Source organism: Silurus aristotelis, assembly GCF_946808225.1.
Source record: "Silurus aristotelis genome assembly, chromosome: 9".
Classification (NCBI taxonomy): Eukaryota; Metazoa; Chordata; class Actinopteri; order Siluriformes; family Siluridae; genus Silurus; species Silurus aristotelis.
Window position 1 is genome coordinate 1,603,220 of NC_139582.1, and position 22,490 is coordinate 1,625,709.

Consider the following 22,490-nt stretch of genomic DNA (forward strand, 5'->3'; position numbering starts at 1 on the left):
TCTCTCCTCTCTCTCTCTCTCTCTCTCTCTCTCTCCCCTCTCTCTCTCTGTCTCTCTCCAGGGGTTACGTTCTATCAATCTATAAAAAATCCCAAGTTTTTGACTCTTCTTTTGTCAAAAAGGGGAATTGTACTGTACTGTAAACTCAACAAAAATTGTGAATTACTCGTCAAAAAATATTTTATCTACTATTTTAAATAAATCATCCAATAATAAAGTAGTCTTAAAAAAAAAAAAGATCTTTTTGATTTATTAGTACAAACTCTGTTTTGAAATGTTACTCCGAACTTTTAAGCCACTCGCAAACTAATCAGATTTTAGTCCCGTTCCAAATGAAAAGTCGGCAACTATCGAGGTCGCGAGTGTCAAGGTCATGAGTATCGAGGTTCCACTGTGTATATATATATATATATCTACATCTACAGTATATATGAACCATTCCATAATAACCCCCAGCACAGTCTTAATTCTTAATAATAATAATAATAATAATAATAATAATAATAATAATAATAATAATAATAATAATAATAATAATAATAAGATTGCACTGTATTTGACTCAAATTGTTTGATCATATTATATGTCGGGTTCATTATACCGGAGAATCGTACCGTACATTTCCACAAGTCTCATTTATTCCTTTCGCTCTCACCACTTACAGAAATGAAGAAATGTGATTTAAAATTTGGTTAATAAAAAAATAATAATTTAAGATGAATTAATATAGTATAAAGAGACACTTGATATTTAGTGAAAAGCAAGAGATGATAGTGTCAGTGTTTCATAAATGTATAATAGCAAAAACCCTCCAAGTAGCCAATGACATTGTATCCGTGTTGTGATGTCATAATGCAAATCTAATAGTATTTGTCTAATAGACAGATAGAATAATAATAGCACAGTTACGCTTAAATTACTCAGATCCATTCAAATGGTTATGTTCTATTTAACAATTATATGTAATGAATACTTTATTTTAGAACATGTGACACACACACACACTTGATTTTCACATGTGAATTGCAGCAGCTGCTGTTGAATGCAGTCCTACAGTTATGACTCCTAACATATGCATAATTCCTTCACAGACACTTTTATACAAACATCAGCCATGTGTTTAGGGATTATAGGGCGTGCATTCAACGTTTATACCTTTTCACGGTGGCAGAAAAAGGCCAGTGTCTCTGCGTGTTAATTATTGGAAGCGTTTTCTGGATTTGGACTTGAGCAACACAAGAACTTTGAGGATGAATTTGGACTGCAATTAATATCAACAGTCTGATACAATGGCTCAAGAGGATTCAGCACCTATTATTGAACAGCAACCTCAAAAATGATGTAACTGTAATGAATGAGCTTGAATTCAGTGTTGAGGATTAGGGATATATTATTGGGGATAATGTTATAAGGAGCAAACTTCTTTTCACTTCACGTCTCTGCACCGTGAATGGACTGTGCAATTTTCAGTCTGCTATAAAAAGATGCTTATGTTCCCCTTATTGAATTAAGGAGAGTAGCAATGATAGCATACATAGCCGATGTAATAGTTAAATAATTATATATTAATAAATCTTTTTTTATAGATGCAAATATGCTATGACGAGATATTTTGCCCCAACCCATGTAAAGCAGATCTTCATGGAGCTGGCTTTGTGCACAGGTGCATTGTCAGGTTGAAACAGGTTTGAGTTTCAAGTGAATGAAAATGTAATATTACTGCACCTAAAGACGTCTTATACACGTGTGTGCCTCCAACATTGTGGGAAGAGTTTGGGGACTGTAATCCATGAGCGATGCAGGTAAACGTCAGTCATTCATGTTTCGGATTGGGCCACATTTCAGTGCTTCGATGATGCTTTTTTCGTCTGACATTAGCTGCTTGACATTCTGAACACATCAGGAAGAGGAGGATTAAAGATTTAAAACCCAGGCTTGATAAGTAAAGAGTCAAAGTAAATGGAAAATGATACACTTTGAAGTCGAGCAGAGAAGACGGTCATAGAGAAAGGTGGGGGGAATAAATCAAAATAAACATCTACAAAAAAACATCTACAAAAGCCCACCCTGTACATTTTAATGAAGGGTTGCAAAATACACTCGCATGGAAATTTGCAAAATTTAAATTGCTCCGAACTCTTCCAGAGAAGGTTGGTTTACATATTGTGGATTAATTGCGCTGGATGTGGGCGATATTCCTAAGGAAATAGAGCTGTGAACGTTTCTCATCTTTATAATCAGTGATCCAAAAAGCAGTAGCAGTAGTAGTACTAATACTAGTCTTAGTCATAGTAGTATTAGTAATAGTGTGGAAGAAGTATTAGTACTAGTTTCTTTGTTAACAGTGCTGGTCTTACTAATAGTAGTACTAGTCATAGTAGTATTATTTGTGTATTTAGTAGTAATACTAGTCATAGTAGTAGTAGAAGGTGCTGGTTATAGTAGTATTAGTCACAGTATAAGCTGAAATAAAATTGGTAGTGGTGGTAGTAGTATTATTAGTACTATCATTAGTAGTAATAAAATTGTAAGTAGTGCTAGTCTTAATAGGAATACTTATAGCAGTACAAGTCTTGGTAGTAGTAGTTTGGTGTGGATAATAGTAGTACTAGTCATAGTTTTAATAGTATTAGCATTGGTAGTGGAAGTAGTATTAGTAAAAGTAATAATATTAGTGTTAGTAGCATTAGCTTTAATAAAAATGGTAATAGTCGAACTAGTCATGATAGTATGAGTTTTCGTTTGTTGGTAGTAATGGTATTAGTATTAGTAGTTTCAGTAGTATCAGCAATGGCAGTGGTGCTAGTAGTAGTTATAATAGTCATGTAATAGTTATTGCAGCAGTACTCATAGTATTAAAAGTAGAAATTTTAGTGTTAGTAGAACTAGTCATAATAGAAGTAGTAGAAGAAGGAATAATACTAGTGTCAATAGTGCTAGCAATAGTAGCATAGTTCGGTGTTAGTAGCACTAGTCATAGTTTTAGTAGTATTTGTATTGGCAGTCATAATAGTATTAGTGGAAGTAGAAGCAAAAAATAGTAATAAAAAGTCATGGTAGTAGTTCGGTGTTTGTAGTAGTAGCAGCACTAGTCATAGTAGTAGAATAAGCAGTGGCTGTCATTCTATCAGTAGTAAAAAATTTAATAACATTTTAAATAATGCTAGTTTAACTAGCATTAGGACTGGTACTAATGTACTAGTACTAGTCATAGTATTAGTAGTGCTAGTAGCATTGGTAGTAGTTGTAATAGTAGTATTGGTTGTGCTAGTATTAGTAAGAATAGTGAAAATAGTACTAGTCATAGTAATAGCAGTAGTAATAGTTGTATTGGTAGTGCTAGTCTTAGTAGGAATAGAAGTAGTAGTACAAGTCATAGTAGAAGTAGATCTGTGTTTATAATAGTCTCACTAGTCAGAGTTTTAATTGTATTAGCATTGGTAGTGGTAGAAGCAGTAGAAGTAATAATACTAGTGTTAGTAGTGCTAGGCTTAGATTAGGTTAAAATCATAGTAGTAGCAGTAGTAATCATAGTATTAGTAGTATTAGCATTGGAAGTGGTAGTAGAAGAAGTAGTAATAATCCAGTAGTAATAATAATAGTAGTGTTAGTAGTGCTAGTCTTAATAGGAATAGGAATATCAGTACTAGTCAAAATATTAGTAGTTTGGTGATGGTAGTTTTAGTAGCACTAGTCATAGTATAAGTATTATTATCATTAGTAGTGGTACTAGTAGTATAAATAAAACTTTATGTTGTGCTAGTCTTAGTAGAAACGGGTACAGCAGTATTAGACATAGTATTAGTAGTAGTAATAAAAATATAAGCGTTAGTAGAACTAATCATAATAATAAAATTAGTTATAATATTAGAAGTAGTGTTATTAGTGCTAATAATACTATTATTATCAGTAGCATTTCTAGTAGTAGTTATAGTAGTGTTTGTAGTGTTGGTCTTAGTAGGAATAGTTATAGTAGTACTAGTCATAGTAGTAGAATTAGTCATAGTATTAACAGTAGCATTGGTAATAGTAGTAGTATTAGTAGTAACAGTAATAATTGTAGTTTTAATAGTGCTGGTCTTAATTGAAATAATAATTGCAATAGTATTTGTTGTAGCATTAGTAGTAAGAATATTAGTATTGGTAGTACTAGTCTGAGTAGTAGTAATAGTAGTAGCAGTAATAATGCTTAGTGCTTTAAGGCAGTTAATTACCAGATCAGGTCATTGATTTGAGACCAATTTTCCTTTTTTTATTAAACTTTTTTAAATATACATTCGCCTAAAGCGTTTTTTTTTTTTTTATATATACTTTGGTCCTACACCAGGATCTTGCCATTTTTCAATGTTTTGATTTAATTTAATATTTGAATTATTCTATATATTCATATGTTTGTTTGTTTGTTTCATTCAGTTTTGCCTATTTTTAGAAACATGACCATTAGACTGACCATGCAGGTAGGACATTTTGTAGACAAAGTGAAAGCAATGATTGAGATGGTTTGGACATGTTCAGAGGAGGGACATGGGGTAAATCAGTAGGAGAATGCTGAGGATGGAGCTGCCAGGAAGGAGGAAGTCCAAGATGGAGGTTTCTGGATGTGGTGAGGATGGACATGCAGGCTGTTGGTTTAAAAGAGGCCGATGTAGAGGACAGGGTGGTATGGAGACGGATCATCCGCTGTGGCGCCCCCTAACGGGAGCAGCCGAAAGAAGAGGAAGTAGAAATAGTGATGCAACAATATATATTACAAAACAAAGCAGTTGGGGTGGAAAATCTGTACATCTCTGAGGATTCATTCATTAGATCCTATGAAATTAATGTGATCTTGAGCTTGTAGTTGAGTGTTAGGCAACTGCTTTCCAACATTCATTTCATTTTCTCTCATTTTTACTTCATTATCTTCCACCTGATGTGACATGTTATGTTCATTATGAAACTCTTTATGAGCAAACAGCCACAGTGCACTATGAGCACTTACACATTTATACACATTATGCAGTTATAGTCATTCGATTCAGAGTTTATTCACAGAAATACAGAAGTAGAATATTTAAGGTTAAGTTTCAAAGCAGGGGTTTGTGCTTGTGCTATTTCTATGACCTTGAATTTGTTTTTGAGGTCATTTACAATGACTAATAAAATGAACAAGTTATTGGAAAGCTACTCACTGAAACTGGAGAAACAAAATGGACAAGGTGACTATTTTTTCTACTCTGTCGCAGCCCTTCTAGCCCTAAAATTCTGTCCTTGGCTAAGAGAAGTAAGCACTCAAATGTTCCTCTGCTATTACAGTTAAATTTATTTCAATGGGTTTTTTTTTTCAATGTTTTTCTGCTCATTAAAGTTGGTAAGAGTCATTATTTAAGTTTATTTATCCCTATCTTTGCAGAATGAACCTGTCTGGGGTTAGTGGTGTAGGCACTGGTCCTTACAACAGAAGGTCATGGGTTCAAATCCCAGCTTTATGGAACTCCCACTCCTGGGCCCCTGAGCAAGGCCCTTTAGCACTTTTCTGCTCAGTTTTATGAATGAGACAAGTCGCTCAAAATTATTTTCATCTAAACTTCATCATGGACAAGGTGTTTCAACCACCAGAACAGAACTGCTGCTCTTCAGAGGTTTTTCTTTCCACACCGTTCTGTATGAACTCTACAGATTTCTAGAGAATCCCAGGAGATCAACAGTCAAACCAGTTTATTTGGTGCCATGCCATACCTTCATTTTGATATTTGATGTGAATATTAAAAAAGGCTCTTGAACTAAACTCTGACAACAAGTAGTCTTTCATGGTTGGTCCATCCAGGTCTTTGACCCTGAAGGATTCTATGCCTTAGTGTACTGTAGATCTCTAAAGCAAAACTTTGATTGCCCTGCATATAAAAGTGGAAAGGTGTGATCATTTCCAGGTGCTATTCATAATTTTACCTGGCAGTGTGCATGATGGACCTCCAGATCCTTCTCTAATACAGAGGAATGATTTATAACTCAGGCTTTTCACTTTCAGTTTAGTTTTATTCTGCGGACACTTTTATCCAATATGGGGCAGAATGCAGCACAGGATGTACCTGACCAGTTCACAATGTCAAGATCATTACTCAGGAGACCAGCATTGGTTCTCTGGTAGTCCTGAGACTTTAAACTTTACAACCTCCTGGGTGGAATGGAACCCCAACCCATTTACACAAACCTCCTTAATCCCACTGCTTTAGCCCGTCTTACATCCTGATTTCACATTAGACAGCTAGAAGTCTCAGGAGACATGGTTATAGATGTGTTACGTTCCTCCAGATCTTCGACCGGGCTGACAGAGTGTGTGTGGGATGCAGTTCGCTTAAACCTTGACCCAGGCACATGGAAGACTCGCTCTGCCTGAGGACCTACTGATCCATTCACTCTCATCAGGGTTGAGGATGGAAAAATTAACCACTTCCACTGTTCCATCAAAGCCTGGTAGAGAAACAGGCCAATTTACAGCCAAGAGCTGGAGGTCCTCTGGGGAAACGGTCCAGAGAAGCAGTAAATGAAGCTGCCTACCAAATCGGAGCAGGACCGGCTGCGTCCTGATTCAACATCTCAATTTGACTGAGAATGTCACAGTTCAGTAGGTAAAGAAATGCCAACCTGATTAACTTCACACATTTAAAGCCAAGGAGTCTTTTCATGATCGAGGTGCTACACATCTTATAGAAAATTGATATCTAATTTAATTTCTTGTAGAATTTGTGGCATTGTTTGTGAAAGAGGAAAAAAAAAAGGTAAATGTGTCAAGAGACAAAAAAAAACCCAAAACATGAAAACTGTTGGCAAGCATGGCCTTTTTGCAGGATGACGAAATAAATAAATAAATATATAAATAAATAAATAAATAAATAAATAAATAAATAAATAAATAAGAGTGCACCCGCCTGGCCATGAATATTGCATTAGGGACATGAACGGAGAAGTGCAGTGCCTGGAACATCTGGTGCCGTCCGCAGGGACCCTCGTGGCGAGAAAGACGCAACTTCCAGAAAAAAAAACTGCCAGTAAAACAGAAAAGGAGACTTTGCGAGCAGGCCTGCGCATTATCCAGCCGATTTGTTTGGCTAATTAGATTTTTAGCGCCGGTAGCCCCTGGTTTCAGCGATCTGATGAAAGATAAACTAATGTGCAGCTACGTCGAGCTCGCATCGGCGCTTTCAGACGTGTAGGTGTGCGAAAGCAACGCTTCACCGAGCTTTTCATGCTCCGAAACATTGCCAGGTGCTGAATGTTTTATGGAGATCTGCACGTTTTCTTTTCTCCGCCCGCAAAAGTCTACACTGAATGGGTCTTGGATTAAATGAGTGTTTGCATGTGATGGGGAACCGAGACTGAATGGAGTATTGTACACCTTCATGTGTGGGAAGGAGTGATAGAGAGACAAAAGGAATAATATGGAGAGAGGAGGGGAATGACACAATATTTGGGAATTAAAAATAACATTCACTCATTATTCAGTAGAAAAATATGGTTTTTTTTTTCCTCTCCAGATTTTAACCCTGATTTCCAGTCAACCTGCTTCATCAAAGAGCATTTTCAGAGCATAAGCTAGGTATATACAGTGAGGAAAATAAGTATTTGAACACCCTGCTATTTTGCAAGTTCTCCCACTTAGAAATCATGGAGGGGTCTGAAATTGTCATCGTAGGTGCATGTCCACTGTGAGAGACATAATCTAAAAAAAAAAATCCAGAAATCACAATATATGATTTTTTAACTATTTATTTGTATGATACAGCTGCAAATAAGTATTTGAACACCTGAGAAAGTCAATGTTAATATTTGGTACAGTAGCCTTTGTTTGCAATTACAGAGGTCAAACGTTTCCTGTAGTTTTTCACCAGGTTTGCACACACTGCAGGAGGGATTTTGGCCCACTCCTTCACACAGATCTTCTCTAGGTCAGTCAGGTTTCTGGCCTGTCGCTGAGAAACACGGAGTTTGAGCTCCCTCCAAAGATTCTCTATTGGGTTTAGGTTTGGAGACTGGCTAGGCCATGCCAGAACCATGATATGCTTCTTACAAAGCCACTCCTTGGTTATCCTGGCTGTGTGTTTTGGGTCATTGTCATGTTGGAAGACCCAGCCTCGACCCATCTTCAATGCTCTAACTGAGGAAAGGAGGTTGTTCCCCGAAATCTCGCAATACATGGCCCCGGTCATCCTTTCCTTAATACAGTGCAGTCGCCCTGTTCCATGTGCAGAAAAACACCCCCAAAGCATAATGCTACCACCCCCATGCTTCACAGTAGGGATGGTGTTCTTGGGATGGTACTCATCATTCTTCTTCCTTCAAACATGTTTAGTGGAATTATGACCCAAAAGTTCTATTTTGGTCTCATCTGACCACATGACTTTCTCCCATGACTCCTCTGGATCATCCAAATGGTCATTGGCAAACTTAAGACGTGCCTGTACATGTGCTGGTTTAAGCAGGGGAACCTTCCGTGCCATGTATGATTTCAAACCATGACGTCTTAGTGTATTACCAACAGTAACCTTGGAAACGGTGGTCCCAGCTCTTTTCAGGTCATTGACCAGCTCCTCCTGTGTAGTTTTGGGCTGATTTCTCACCTTCCTTAGGATCATTGAGACCCCACGAGGTGAGATCTTGCATTGAGCCCCAGTCCGAGGGAGATTGACAGTCATGTTTAGCTTCTTCCATTTTCTAATGATTGCTTCAACAGTGGAAATTTTTTCACTAAACTGCTTGGCAATTTCCCCGTAGCCCTTTCCAGCCTTGTGGAGGTGTACAATTTTGTCTCTAGTGTCTTTGGACAGCTCTTTGGTCTTGGCCATGTTAGTAGTTGGATTCTTACTGATTGTATGGGGTGGACAGGTGTCTTTATGCAGCTAACGACCTCAAACAGGTGCATCTAATTTAGGATAATAAATGTAGTGGAGGTGGACATTTTAAAGGCAGACTAACAGGTCTTTGAGGGTCAGAATTCTAGCTGATAGACAGGTGTTCAAATACTTATTTGCAGCTGTATCATACAAATAAATAGTTTAAAAATCATATATTGTGAGTTCTGGATTTTTTTTTTAGATTATGTCTCTCACAGTGGACATGCACCTACGATGACAATTTCAGACCCCTCCATGGTTTCTAAGTGGGAGAACTTGCAAAATAGCAGGGTGTTCAAATACTTATTTTCCTCACTGTAAGTGGTTGAGAACAATGGGCAGATGGGTTCAGGGTTAGGGATTTAGACAGATTTAAGTGTAATCACTGATTATTATTTTTACTTGTATTGGGACAAGCCCACTTTTTCAGCCATATGAGGTTCCTCCCCTGAACTGTTTTTTTAGACAGACAATTATAAAGGATGTATTTGTATGTGATCGCATGATATTTTCCTATTACTTACCATAACAACTTGGAGACCCAAACCTGTTCCAGCATGACAATGTGCACAAAGCTAGAGCTATGAAGATCTGCATTATATGGGATGGAGTGGAAGATCTTGAGCTGATCTTATGGTCAGGTGCTCCCAAACTTTTGGCCATATAGTGTATGTATATTGGTTTCTAGCTATGCATATTTTTTTATAGTTATTCGCTTGTTTCTTTTATGTCTGTACATAAGCTTTAGCAACATAAATGTAAATTTGTTTCATACCAATAGTAGTGGTAGAGGTGGTAAGGAAATATTAGAGGTAGTAGTAATAAAAATGTTAGTAGTAGAGACGATGGTAAAGGCGGTAGTAGAAGTGGTAGTAGAAGTGGTAGTAAAGGTGGTAGTAGAGGTGGTAGTAGAAGTGGTAGTAGAAGTGGTAGTGGAGGTGTTAGTAGAAGTGGTAGTGGAGGTGGTAGTAGAAGTGGTAGTAGAAGTGGTAGTAAAGGTGGTAGTAGAGGTGGTAGTAGAAGTGGTAGTAGAAGTGGTAGTAAAGGTGGTAGTAGAGGTGGTAGTAGAAGTGGTAGTAGAAGTGGTAGTGGAGGTGGTAGTAGAGGTGGTAGTAGAAGTGGTAGTAGAAGTGGTAGTGGAGGTGTTAGTAGAAGTGGTAGTGGAGGTGGTAGTAGAGGTGGTAGTAGAAGTGGTAGTAGAAGTGGTAGTAGAAGTGGTAGTAGAAGTGGTAGTGGAGGTGGTAGTAGAAGTGGTAGTGGAGGTGGTAGTAAAGGTGGTAGTAGAGGTGGTAGTAGAAGTGGTAGTAGAAGTGGTAGTGGAGGTGGTAGTAGAAGTGGTAGTGGAGGTGGTAGTAGAAGTGGTAGTAGAAGTGGTAGTGGAGGTGTTAGTAGAAGTGGTAGTAAAGGTGGTAGTAGAGGTGGTAGTGAGAAGTGGTAGTGGAGGTGGTAGTAGAGGTGGTAGTTGAGGTGGTAGTAAAAGTAGTAGTAGAAGTGGTAGTAGAAGTGGTAGTAGAGGTGGTAGTAGAAGTGGTAGTAGAGGTGGTAGTAGAAGTGGTAGTAGAAGTGGTAGTGGAGGTGTTAGTAGAAGTGGTAGTAAAGGTGGTAGTAGAGGTGGTAGTAGAAGTGGTAGTGGAGGTGGTAGTAGAAGTGGTAGTAAAGGTGGTAGTAGAAGTGGTAGTAGAAGTGGTAGTGGAGGTGGTAGTTGAAGTAGTAGTAGAGATGGTAGTAGAGGTGGTAGTAGAGGTGGTAGTAGAGGTGGTAGTAAAAGTAGTAGTAGAAGTGGTAGTAGAAGTGGTAGTAGAGGTGGTAGTAGAAGTGGTAGTAGAGGTGGTAGTAGAGGTGGTAGTAGAAGTGGTAGTAGAAGTGGTAGTGGAGGTGTTAGTAGAAGTGGTAGTAAAGGTGGTAGTAAAGGTGGTAGTAGAAGTGGTAGTGGAGGTGGTAGTAGAAGTGGTAGTAGAGGTGGTAGTAGAAATGGTAGTAGAAGTGGTAGTGAAGGTGGTAGTAGAAGTGGTAGTGGAGGTGGTGGTAGAAGTGGTAGTAGAAGTGGTGGTAGAGGTGGTAGTGGAGGTGGAGGTGGTAGTAGAAGTGGTAGTGCAGGTGGTAGTGTAGGTGGTAGTAGAGGTGGTAGTAGAGGTGGTAGTGGAGGTGGTAGTATAAGTGGTAGTAGAGGTGGTAGTGGAGGTGGTAGTATAAGTGGTAGTAGAGGTGGTAGTAAAGGTGGTAGTGGAGGTGGTAGTAGAGGTGGTAGTAGAAGTGGTAGTAGAAGTGGTAGTGTAGGTGGTAGTGTAGGTGGTAGTGGAGGTGGTAGTAGAAGTGGTAGTAAAGGTGGTAGTAGAGGTGGTAGTAGAAGTGGTAGTGGAGGTGGTAGTAGAAGTGGTAGTAAAGGTGGTAGTAGAAGTGGTAGTAGAAGTGGTAGTGGAGGTGGTAGTAGAAGTAGTAGTAGAGATGGTAGTAGAGGTGGTAGTAGAGGTGGTAGTAGAGGTGGTAGTAAAAGTAGTAGTAGAAGTGGTAGTAGAAGTGGTAGTAGAGGTGGTAGTAGAAGTGGTAGTAGAGGTGGTAGTAGAGGTGGTAGTAGAAGTGGTAGTAGAAGTGGTAGTGGAGGTGTTAGTAGAAGTGGTAGTAAAGGTGGTAGTAGAGGTGGTAGTAGAAGTGGTAGTGGAGGTGGTAGTAGAAGTGGTAGTAGAGGTGGTAGTAGAAGTGGTAGTAGAAGTGGTAGTGGAGGTGGTAGTAGAAGTGGTAGTAGAAGTGGTAGTAGAGGTGGTAGTGGAGGTGGAGGTGGTAGTAGAAGTGGTAGTGCAGGTGGTAGTGTAGGTGGTAGTAGAGGTGGTAGTAGAGGTGGTAGTGGAGGTGGTAGTAGAAGTGGTAGTAGAGGTGGTAGTGGAGGTGGTAGTATAAGTGGTAGTAGAGGTGGTAGTAAAGGTGGTAGTGGAGGTGGTAGTAGAGGTGGTAGTAGAAGTGGTAGTAGAAGTGGTAGTGTAGGTGGTAGTGTAGGTGGTAGTGGAGGTGGTAGTAGAAGTGGTAGTAGAGGTGGTAGTGGAGGTGGTAGTAGAGGTGGTAGTAGAGGTGGTAGTGGAGGTGGTAGTAGAAGTGGTAGTATAAGTGGTAGTAGAGGTGGTAGTGGAGGTGGTAGTAGAAGTGGTAGTAGAGGTGGTAGTGGAGGTGGTAGTGTAGGTGATAGTAGAAGTGGTAGTAGAGGTGGTAGTGGAGGTGGTAGTAGAAGTGGTAGTAGAGGTGGTAGTGGAGGTGGTAGTGTAGGTGATAGTAGAAGTGGTAGTAGAAGTGGTAGTGGAGGTGGTAGTAGAAGTGGTAGTAGAAGTGGTAGTGGAGGTGGTAGTAGAGGTGGTAGTAGAGGTGGTAGTGGAGGTGGTAGTAGAAGTGGTAGTAGAGGTGGTAGTGGAGGTGGTAGTATAAGTGGTAGTAGAGGTGGTAGTGGAGGTGGTAGTAGAAGTGGTAGTAGAGGTGGTAGTGGAGGTGGTAGTGTAGGTGGTAGTAGAGGTGGTAGTGGAGGTGGTAGTGTAGGTGGTAGTAGAGGTGGTAGTGAAGGTGGTAGTAGAAGTGGTAGTGGAGGTGGTAGTGTAGGTGGTAGTAGAGGTGGTAGTAGAATTGGTAGTAGAAGTGGTAGTGCAGGTGGTAGTAGAGGTGGTAGTAGAAGTAGTAGTTCTCTGGTACACAAGGTTTGGGATGGAGGACTTTGAAGTGGATGCTGTTTGCAGGCTATGAACACTAAACTGGAAGCATGAATGATTAATAAAGGAGTCCATTAAACGAGCGCCACTCAGCAGGGCAGCCGTATTTGAAATTAAAGGAAGGCTCCGATATAAAGCTTCATAAAATACTGCCTTGACCTCGTGCTAATCGTTGTGCCGTTATGCCGTGCAACTAACGTAAACAACTTGATTGGTGAAGACGTTACTCCAGTTCCCTGGATTCCTCGTGACCAGCAGCTTTATCGGCCCAAACTGAGCTCAGTTTTTTGCCAGCTGGAATCTTTTTTTTTTTGGCACAATTGTGTGAGATTATGCCCCAGAAAAGCCCTATGTGAGGAATTCCGGGACAACATACTTAGCATGAAGGAATAAATTTGCACACAGGGGATATCCTCTGTAATGTTTTTTTTTCCCACTCCCACTCAGTTTCTCACAGAAAGACAATTTGTGTGTGCGTGAGAGAGAAGGAGAGCCAGAAAAAGAGAGAGAGAAATAAACAGCCGTGCCATGACGATCTGCAGAGAGCACAGCGGCGGGGTTTTGACTGCGGTCCAAGCCGACAGCTGACAGCCGCCTGTGTGACACGGTGTACAAGCAGATGTAGCGGCAGCTTTCCAAATCCTTCTTCGCTCCATTCCTCGCCTCCTTGCTTCACTCATATCACTTCTTTTTCTTCCCATTACACCTCGAATCCTATTCATTGATCCAAATTAGCTTATTTTTGTCTATTTCCGATGCCAAAATCATCATTTTTCTATGCTTTTTCCCTCACCTGCATAGTGTAAAGCACCTGAGACTCACCTGACGGCACTCAAGTCCAAACATACTCTCACAGCCCCATGCATACAGTCTTTCTCCCTACTTCCCTCTCTCTTCCTCTCTTCCTTCCCTCTTCTCTGTATTAGCTCCTAATTACCAGCTGATAAGTCATTACTCTTGCCATCCATGGGGGAATAAAGGGGCCTGCTCACCCCATTTTTAATTCTGGCACCCAATCCACATGGCTGCTGGTCCACAGGGTGTGGGTGGCATCCAAACCAAGATTCAGCACAAAAGTTAAAAACGTGATGCATCTTTTTTCACTGTACGTATTTGCATCGGTGAAAAAACTATTTATTTATATACAATTGTTAGTAGATTCGCTCTCGCTTTTTATTCATTAGAAAGTGACCAATAATGTTTGAGCGATATTTTCGATTGATTTCTCCTCGTTTCTCGAGCGCGTTCGCTCTCTGCATGGATATGACGCATCAGAACACTACGGAGACCGAGGCGTTTCCCGAGAGTCACATTAGAATACAGATTTACATGGCAGAGGTAGAGCTGCATCTTCCCGGAGACCAAACAGGAAAAGAATATATTTTAATAAACGATGTGTGTTAGCAGTTACACTCTGCACCTCTGCTGGAGACGTCATTTACACTCCCGGACCCGCATCTGCTGCCTGTGAGGGACTTTTTTAGCACCGCTGCCTCATTTCCAGTCCACAAAGAGCTCGAATTAATTCCAAAAACTTTAAGAACCAGCTTTTGCTGATGAATAGAAATATCGAATGCTGCACTGAATTACGGTCAACCCTAAATATTTATATAAAAACTTTTTTTCGGCTTCTCCCATTAGGGGTCGCCACAGCGGATCATCCGCATGTTTGATTTGGCACATGTTTTTACGCTGGATGCCCTTCCTAACGCAACCTTCCCCATTTATCCGGGCTTTGGACCGGCACTAAGGCTTGTGCAACCCCTTGTGCAGGGGTTGGATTCCATGACCGGGGATCGAACCCGGGCCGCAGCAGTGAGAGCGCCGTATCCTAACCACTAGACCACCAGGGGAACCTTATACCAAAATATTATATATTAAAATAAATCCACACCATACCGCACACGGTCACTTTAAGGACAATCACCTAAAATTTGACTGTTTACTGTTTATACGCATCCTTGTATATACCTTTTTTTCTCACATATATCTTTAAATATGTTATATTTTATATAGTTTATACTTTTTCTATTGCTTTTTCTTTATCTACCTTCTTTTTTTTCTTGGTTAATTTTTCCTCTCATTTTTCTCTTGCTGCATGTCGTACTCTGTATGCATGTGTGTGTGACAAATACAATAAGATTTGATTGATTTGAAAAGTATTTACTCAATAAATAACATGACATGCGTAACTAACGAAGTTTTATTTCAAAGTTCTAGCGGAAAGTTTTAGTACAGTGAGAAACAAATCCATTTTTTTGGACACTAGTGTTCAGTGCGTGCGGTAGATATTCAGTGAGCTCTAATGAGAAACATGACGCTGGGTTTTAGTTTTTACCAAATGGTACTTTGTTTTCACTCCTTTTTTCATCGCCTTCTCATATACAACATGACAAAACATGCCAAAAATCAGGTCACCAAAGGCTCAACTTTGGCCTGCAGACCCTGATTTGGCCATCTGTGCTCTATAACATTTCAAAGTACAAAGCTATAAAAGAAAAAAGAAAAAAGGAAAAGACAAGAAAAATGAAAGAACAAAGCCAAATCCAGAGGAAAGCTCGTCTCAGCCTTGTACTTTCTCCTCTTATTGTTCACGCCATCATTAGTTATTATCAGTGACACACAACAGTAAACTCTTTTTTCCTCTATCTTTTCACACACACACACACACACACACACACACACACACACACACACACACACACACACACACACACACACACACACACACACAGAGTTATGCAAAAAGCTATCTTTCTGATGCATAGATAGATAGATCTGTGTGTGTGTGTGTGTGTGTGTGTGTGTGTGTGTGTGTGTGTGTGTGTGTGTGTGTGTGTGTGTGTGTGTGTGTGTGTGTGTGTGTGTGTGATTGTGGCCGAGCAGAAGAATCCATGTTCTGCCAAATAAATGCCGCTGATCATTTGCAGCGTGTCTGTGAAGCTGCACATTAGAGAAAAGCCTTCAGGGAAGGAAAGAAGGAGGGAGAATGAGGGAGAAGGAGGGAGTGAGTGAGTGAGTGAGTGAGTGAGAGAGAGAGAGAGAGAGAGAGAGAGAGAGAGAGAGAGAGAGAGAGAGAGAGAGAGAGAGATGGCAGCAGCTGTGCTGGAATTAATGTCTGCATGCCAAATTAGAAACACCATGCATCTCCGTCAAAATAAAAATAAAAGAAAGGAAAGAAGGACCAGTGAGAAGAGAGAGAGAGAGAGAGAGAGAGAGAGAGGTCTGGTGATGGTAAAGAACAGAAAGAAAGAGTAAAACTGAGCAGCACATCCTCCAGCTGTAGAGTGAATAAACACAGATGCGAGAAACAGAATTTGGAGAATTAAAAGCCTGTGTTTTTTGGATCTACAGCGTGGAACGGAGAGAAGCTCCTGGTGTACGATGCAGATGAAATCTTGGCTCAGAACCATAAATCTCACGCTGTCTGAGCCCAAGCTGATCATCTCGACAGTATGCTGCTATAGAAGGCTAATTTTAGCACTCTTACACCTTCGATATTATCACTCGAGCTTTATTTACTTCACTTGTGAATGAAATCGCTCGCTCATGCCGACGACGGAGCCGACACACAACAGATCTGTGGAACACTTAGTAACCATGACGACCGCTTCGGATCGTAAATCTTACGAAGGGTTGTGGGTTCGAAGCTCCATCAGTAAACAATAGTGTAATGAAGTTCCTGGTTATACTGTTAGCTATTATTCAGTGTCCTCTACATGAGGATGAGGTTTCCTTTGGAGTCAGGCTCCTCTCGAGGTTCCTTCTGTACATCATCTCAGTAGATAGATGTATGGTGCTTTCTATCTATCCATCTATCCGTCTATGCGTCCATCCATCCATCCATCTATCTGTCCATCCATCCATCCACCTATCCACAAATCTATCTATCTATCTATCTATCTATCTATCTATCTATCTATCTATCTATCTATCTATCTATCTATCTATCTATCTATCTATCTATCTATCTATCTATCTATCTATCTATCTATATGTGTGTGTGTGTGTGTATGTATGTGTGTGAAGATATATAGAAAAAAAAGACTGTATCTGTGTGTGTCTGTGTGTGAGTGAAAATAGAATGAAGGATTGTGTGTGTGTGTGTGTGTGTGTGTGTGTGTGTGTGTGTGTGTGTGTGTGTGTGTGTGTGTGTGTGTGTGTGTGTGTGTGTGTGTGTGTGTGTGTGTGAGACCTGAATAACATAAGCAGCTCCTGGATCAATACTGACTGTACAGAGCCTTTCTAATGATACCTGCAGGACTCAAGGTTACACACAACAGGGCAACACACACACACCAGCCATAAATACACTATGTGCAGTAGAGAGTCAGTGGATGTGCAGTATACTTTAAGTGTATGACTCTTTACAGTGTGTGTGTGTGTATGTGTGTGTGTGTGTGTGTGTGTGTGTGTGTGTGTGTGTGTGTGTGTGTGTGTGTGTGTGTTGCCCTAGTGTTTGTAACCCTGTGTCCTTGTGTGTTTGTGTGTGTTGGTTTGCAAGCTCGATGTACGTTAGCATGAAGGTGAGGTAGATGTCAGCTAAAGGACGAGCAAACAGATGGTGGCTCGGTTGAGTGTGCACACGTGTGTATGTGTGTGTGAGTGTGTATGTGTGTGTGTGTGTGTGTGTGTGTGTGTGTGTGTGTGTGTGTGTGTGCATGCAGGTGTGTAAATGTGTGTTCTAGAGCTGTAAAACACAAGGATCTTTTTTTATAAACACTTCTGTTTTCAAATATCTTGCAGCGTACACATTATTAGACTTTACGCCAAAAGTTTGTGGACACCTGAGCATACGATTTCTGAAGATCCCATTCCACATTTAGTTCCTTTTTGCTGTTATAATGGTCTGGGAAGATGTGGAAGTTTGTGGAGATTCACTCAGTTGCAAGGGTGTAGTCAACTTCTGATGTCACACTTTATTTTTAATAAGGTTTGAGCCCTAAAGATTAGATTAGATTAGATTAGATTAGATTAGATTCGATTAGATTAGATAAGATTAGGTTAGATACAACTTTGTCACTGCATATGTTACGGTACAAGGCAATAAAATACAGTTAGCATCTAACCAGAAGTTGGTAGCAGGGTAGAACATTTACATATGTACAGGTTGGTAAGAAAAAGAGGATAATATGTGCAATAAATGAGGGGGAGTGGTGGCTCCAGCGGTTAAGGCGCTGGGTTACCGATCGGAAGGTCGGGGGTTCAAGCCCCGGTATCGCCAAGCTGCCACTCTTGGGCCCTTGAGCAAGGCCCTTAACCCTCTATGCTCCAGGGGACCCTTACGAGAAAAAAAAATCAAGGACCGTGACGTCGGAACGACGTGGGGCCGCCTTCCCGTGGGCTCATCACCTGCAGGAGGGACCGTAAGGGGCCGGTGTTGAGAGGATTGGGAAGCAGTCGAAGGCGGGGGTCTTGACAGCCCAATCCCTGGACACAGAGAAGTGTCGGGGGAATCTGCTTAGACTGCTGCCCCCTGCGACCCGAATTATGGATAAGCGGGAGAAGATGAAAAAAAAAATAATAATTATGATGTGCAATAATCATGGATAGTCCAAAAAAGCAGATATCATATACTGCAGGGGTCTTCAACATCACCCCTAGATACATGGGGCAGTGTCATACATTTTCCTTTGACTGTCAGGTGAACTATTATACATTTACATAGTTTAGCTTTAATTTTAAGAACTTTAATAGTTTTTTTTATGTTGTATTTTATCTTTTTTTTTTTTTTTTTTTTGAGAAAAAATTTATGATTATTAACGATTCAACAAATAATTAGCGGACCCCCCTGCAGTACCGCCACGGATTCCCTAGGGGTCACAGACCGCTGGTTGAAGACTGAGGGTTTATAAGAAAGTTAAATACATATGTGCAAAATAATAGATCTTCTATTCCAACTCATGTAAAGCAGATCTTCATGGAGCCGGCTTTGTGCACAGGGGCATCGTCATGCTGGAACAGGTTCAGGTCTCCTAGTAGCTATCGCATCTACATCACGTATAATTGTGAGTCTTTAAATTTGAGGAAACTATTTGTGGAAACAGGAACAATTTGGCTGAAAAAGTGGAATACTTTCGGTCACGTCGTGTATTTGAACAGCATTAATAATTATATATGATGAATTTCTCCTTTTCCGATTCGGGTACTCAGTATTAAACATGAACTAGTTACTGAAAGAAAAAAAGCTTCCTGATTGCCTTTCACTCAGCTTTATTCTACTCAGTTCAGGTGTCCTCAGGTGAACATACCTGACATGTATTCAGATCGATCTAAATAAAGGTGTACGTATGGACGGTCCTCACATACCACATGACGGAGGACGTAGAATCCAGTGTACAGTAGGAGAATTTAAACTCAGCCTTTGTCTCCTATTGAAACAAAGCCCTCTCGTGTGCATCCCCCTCCTTTCCCTGTCTGAACGAGTGACACTCCCCATCACCCGCACACACACACACACACACACACACACACTCGTACATGCTCAACACCCCCGGGAGGTGACATCTGGCGGGCCGCACGCGCTCGGCTGGTTCCAGATGCAGCGCCGGCGACACCGGAGCGCTCATTTCAATTCCATCAGCCTCTCCCAATCATCTCCACTCTCCCCTGTGCAACATTAACGAGCCTCTTTCATTTGAATACGTAATTAGCCGCCCGAGCACTCTGCTTCACTAATTTCGAGACAAAAGCATTGGGGAGCGGGGGGTAGGTGCAGAGATAGAAAACGGAGAAAGAGTGTGAGAGAGAGAGAGAGAGAGAGAGAGAGAGAGAGAGAGAGAGAGAGAGAGAGAGAGAGAGAGAGAGAGAGAGGAAAAAACATTTGCATGGCAATTTAGGATTTGGGGGTGAGGGTGGAAGTGTGTGTGTGTGTGTGTGTGTGTGTGTGTGTGTGTGTGTGTGTGTGTGTGTGTGTGTGTGTGTGTGTGTGTGTGTGTGTGGAAGTGGTTTATGAGGACAGAGATGACTGCATTTTTCGTTTCGCTCTTCCTTTGTCCCAATTTTCTGCTCCTCACTCCTGTTTTTAGGGCTGCGACGGCCTTTATTCAACTCTTTGTGCTATCGAGTGTCAAAGCATAAAAGTGACCCTTCTGAGAAGAACTCTGGAGCTGAACACTGAGCTGGACGTGAGATGATCCTTCTTCATTTTTCGCTGCCAGAAAAACTTCCATAAAAATCGCCTTCGTTTTTTTTTTTTCCAGCTCCATAATTAATGACCGATCATGTGACCAAATCATGTGACCAATTAGGCTTAGGGTACATGGGACATTGTTTAAGCGTACTGTACATTAACATACAATACACACTGCTTCCACACAAACTACTGCATTAATCACACTGTAAACACACAATAATACACTCGCTTTCATTCATTGGTTTTTATTTTTTGGGGGTTGGGGGTTGTGGAATTTGCTTATTTTTCTAATAATCATAATGCTTTTGTTTAACATACACACACACACACACACACACACACACACACACACACACACACACACAGAAAAAGAGAGAAATAAATGACAAACCATTGTGTCTATTGAAACCAAACCTAATTAGCAATTAAGGCCATACTAAAGACAAATGAAAGAAAACATGCTGCACTACACAAAGCGCTTTGCGTTTTTTATTCTAATCTGAATCTTTTACGTCTGCGGCGGATGTCTGATTTCCGCAGACAAGAATTTCAGCCTGTTTTTCTACAGAAAAAAATACAAATAGCAACAACTGGGACCCTGTTAATGCCAGACTCGCTTAATAGAAGCGTGAGAGCATCTGTCGAGATGTTTCGAGATCTGTTTATTAAGAGAAGTGTAATGATTGTATATTTTACCGTCTCTTTTCATTCTTTTATATTTGATATATTCTGTATATTGTGTTTATGTTGTATTAGTTTATAGGTGTGTTTATTGTGTGTATGCAGTGGCAGTGTGAGAGTAATACATATATACAGTATACACACATACACACATTTTCTTTCTATTCTTTTTAGTTTACCTCTAAATCTCTGTGCTGCTATAACATCATCCAGTCATCTATCTATCTATTTATTTATCTATCCATCCATCCATCCATCCATCCATCCATCCATCCATCCATCCATCCATCCATCCATCCATCCATCTATTCATCCATTTACTCAACCCTTATCTATCCATCTATCTATATATGCCACACAACCACTATCCATCTATCCATCCATCCAACCCCTATCTATCCATCTATCTATATATGCCACACAACCCCTATCTATCCATCCATCCATCCATCCATCCATCCATCCATCCATCCATTCATCCATTCATCCATCCACCGGAACCCTATATAGCCATCTATCTATATATCCCACACAACCCCCATCTATTCATCCATAAATCCATCCATTCATCCATCCATCCACCCAACCCCCATCCATTCATCTTTTCATCCATTAACCCCATCCATCCATCCATCCATCCATCCATCCATCCATCCATCCATCCATCCATTCATCCATCTACCCAACCCCCTATCTATCCATCTATCTATATATCCCACACAACCCCTATCCATCCATCCACCCAACCCATATCTATCTATCTATCTATCTATCTATCTATCTATCTATCTATCTATCTATCTATCTATCTATCTATCTATCTATCTATCTATCTATCTATCTATCTATCTATCTATTCAACCAACCCCTATCTATCTATGTATCCCACACAACCTCCATTCATCCATCCATCCATCCATCCATCCATCCATCCCCCACCAAATCTCTAGCCTTCTTCTTTCCTTCCTATCTTCTTTTCATCCACCTCCTATTAATCCATCTATCCATTTACCTAACCCTTATCTATCTATCTATCTATCTATCTATCTATCTATCTATCTATCTATCTATCTATCTATCTATCTATCTATCTATCTATCTATCTATCTATCTATCTATCTATCTATCGATCCATCGATCCATTTATCAATTCATCCATCCATCTACCTAATCCCTATCCATTCAACAAATGTACAATCCTAATTTAAACACTGTGTTTATTTTTACAGTGTAAGATTATCCAGTAATTTAGCAGCAGAAGAGGAAGTTAAAGCTACTGTTTAGATTTCATTAAGACTTCATTAGTGCAGAACAAAACAATCAAAAACAACAATGTAAACATTTACCATGGAGACCAAACAAATCACAGGGGTGAGGAGCAAAGTTGAGACATGAACCTAAAATCAACAACAACACATACAGAGACTCAAACTTAAATATGGGGCGCTAACAGGAACAGGGCTAACCCCCGTTCGGAGTTTTCATTGCAAGACACCGACAGTGTTTAGAAGAAAAGAAAAAAAAACGTGTATTAACAGAAATCACTGCTCTTCACTTGCTGTATTTAATGATTTTTAAGTAAATAAGTTATTTTTTGACTTGATTTCTACACAGTGATTTTTTTCTCGGTAGTAAACACACATGCTGCAGATTAATTTAAACGCATAGCGTGAACAATCTGTATATCCACTGATGCTGACACACACACACACACACACACACACACACACACACACACACACACACACACACACACACACCTGCTCTAACACTGCAATAATGTCTTATGTTCTTGTCTGTCATTCCGATATGTGTGTGTGAGATGCTGTGGTAGCACTTCTTCCCGTGGTACAGCCACCCCCCCTCTCTCAACCCCCCCCCCCCCCCCCCCCCCACACACACACACACACACACAAACACGCACACATGTTTCATTGAAACATAAAACACCTTATTACTGTAGGTGTGTGTGTTCTGTCAAAAGTAGACAGAAATACACCGTTTATACATTTTATCTCCTATTACGTTATATATTCTCAAAAGTATTGGGACACCTGACTTTTCCAGTTACATTCCAATTAGATTCTTCCACAATCTGTAAGCATAAAGCTGGAGGTA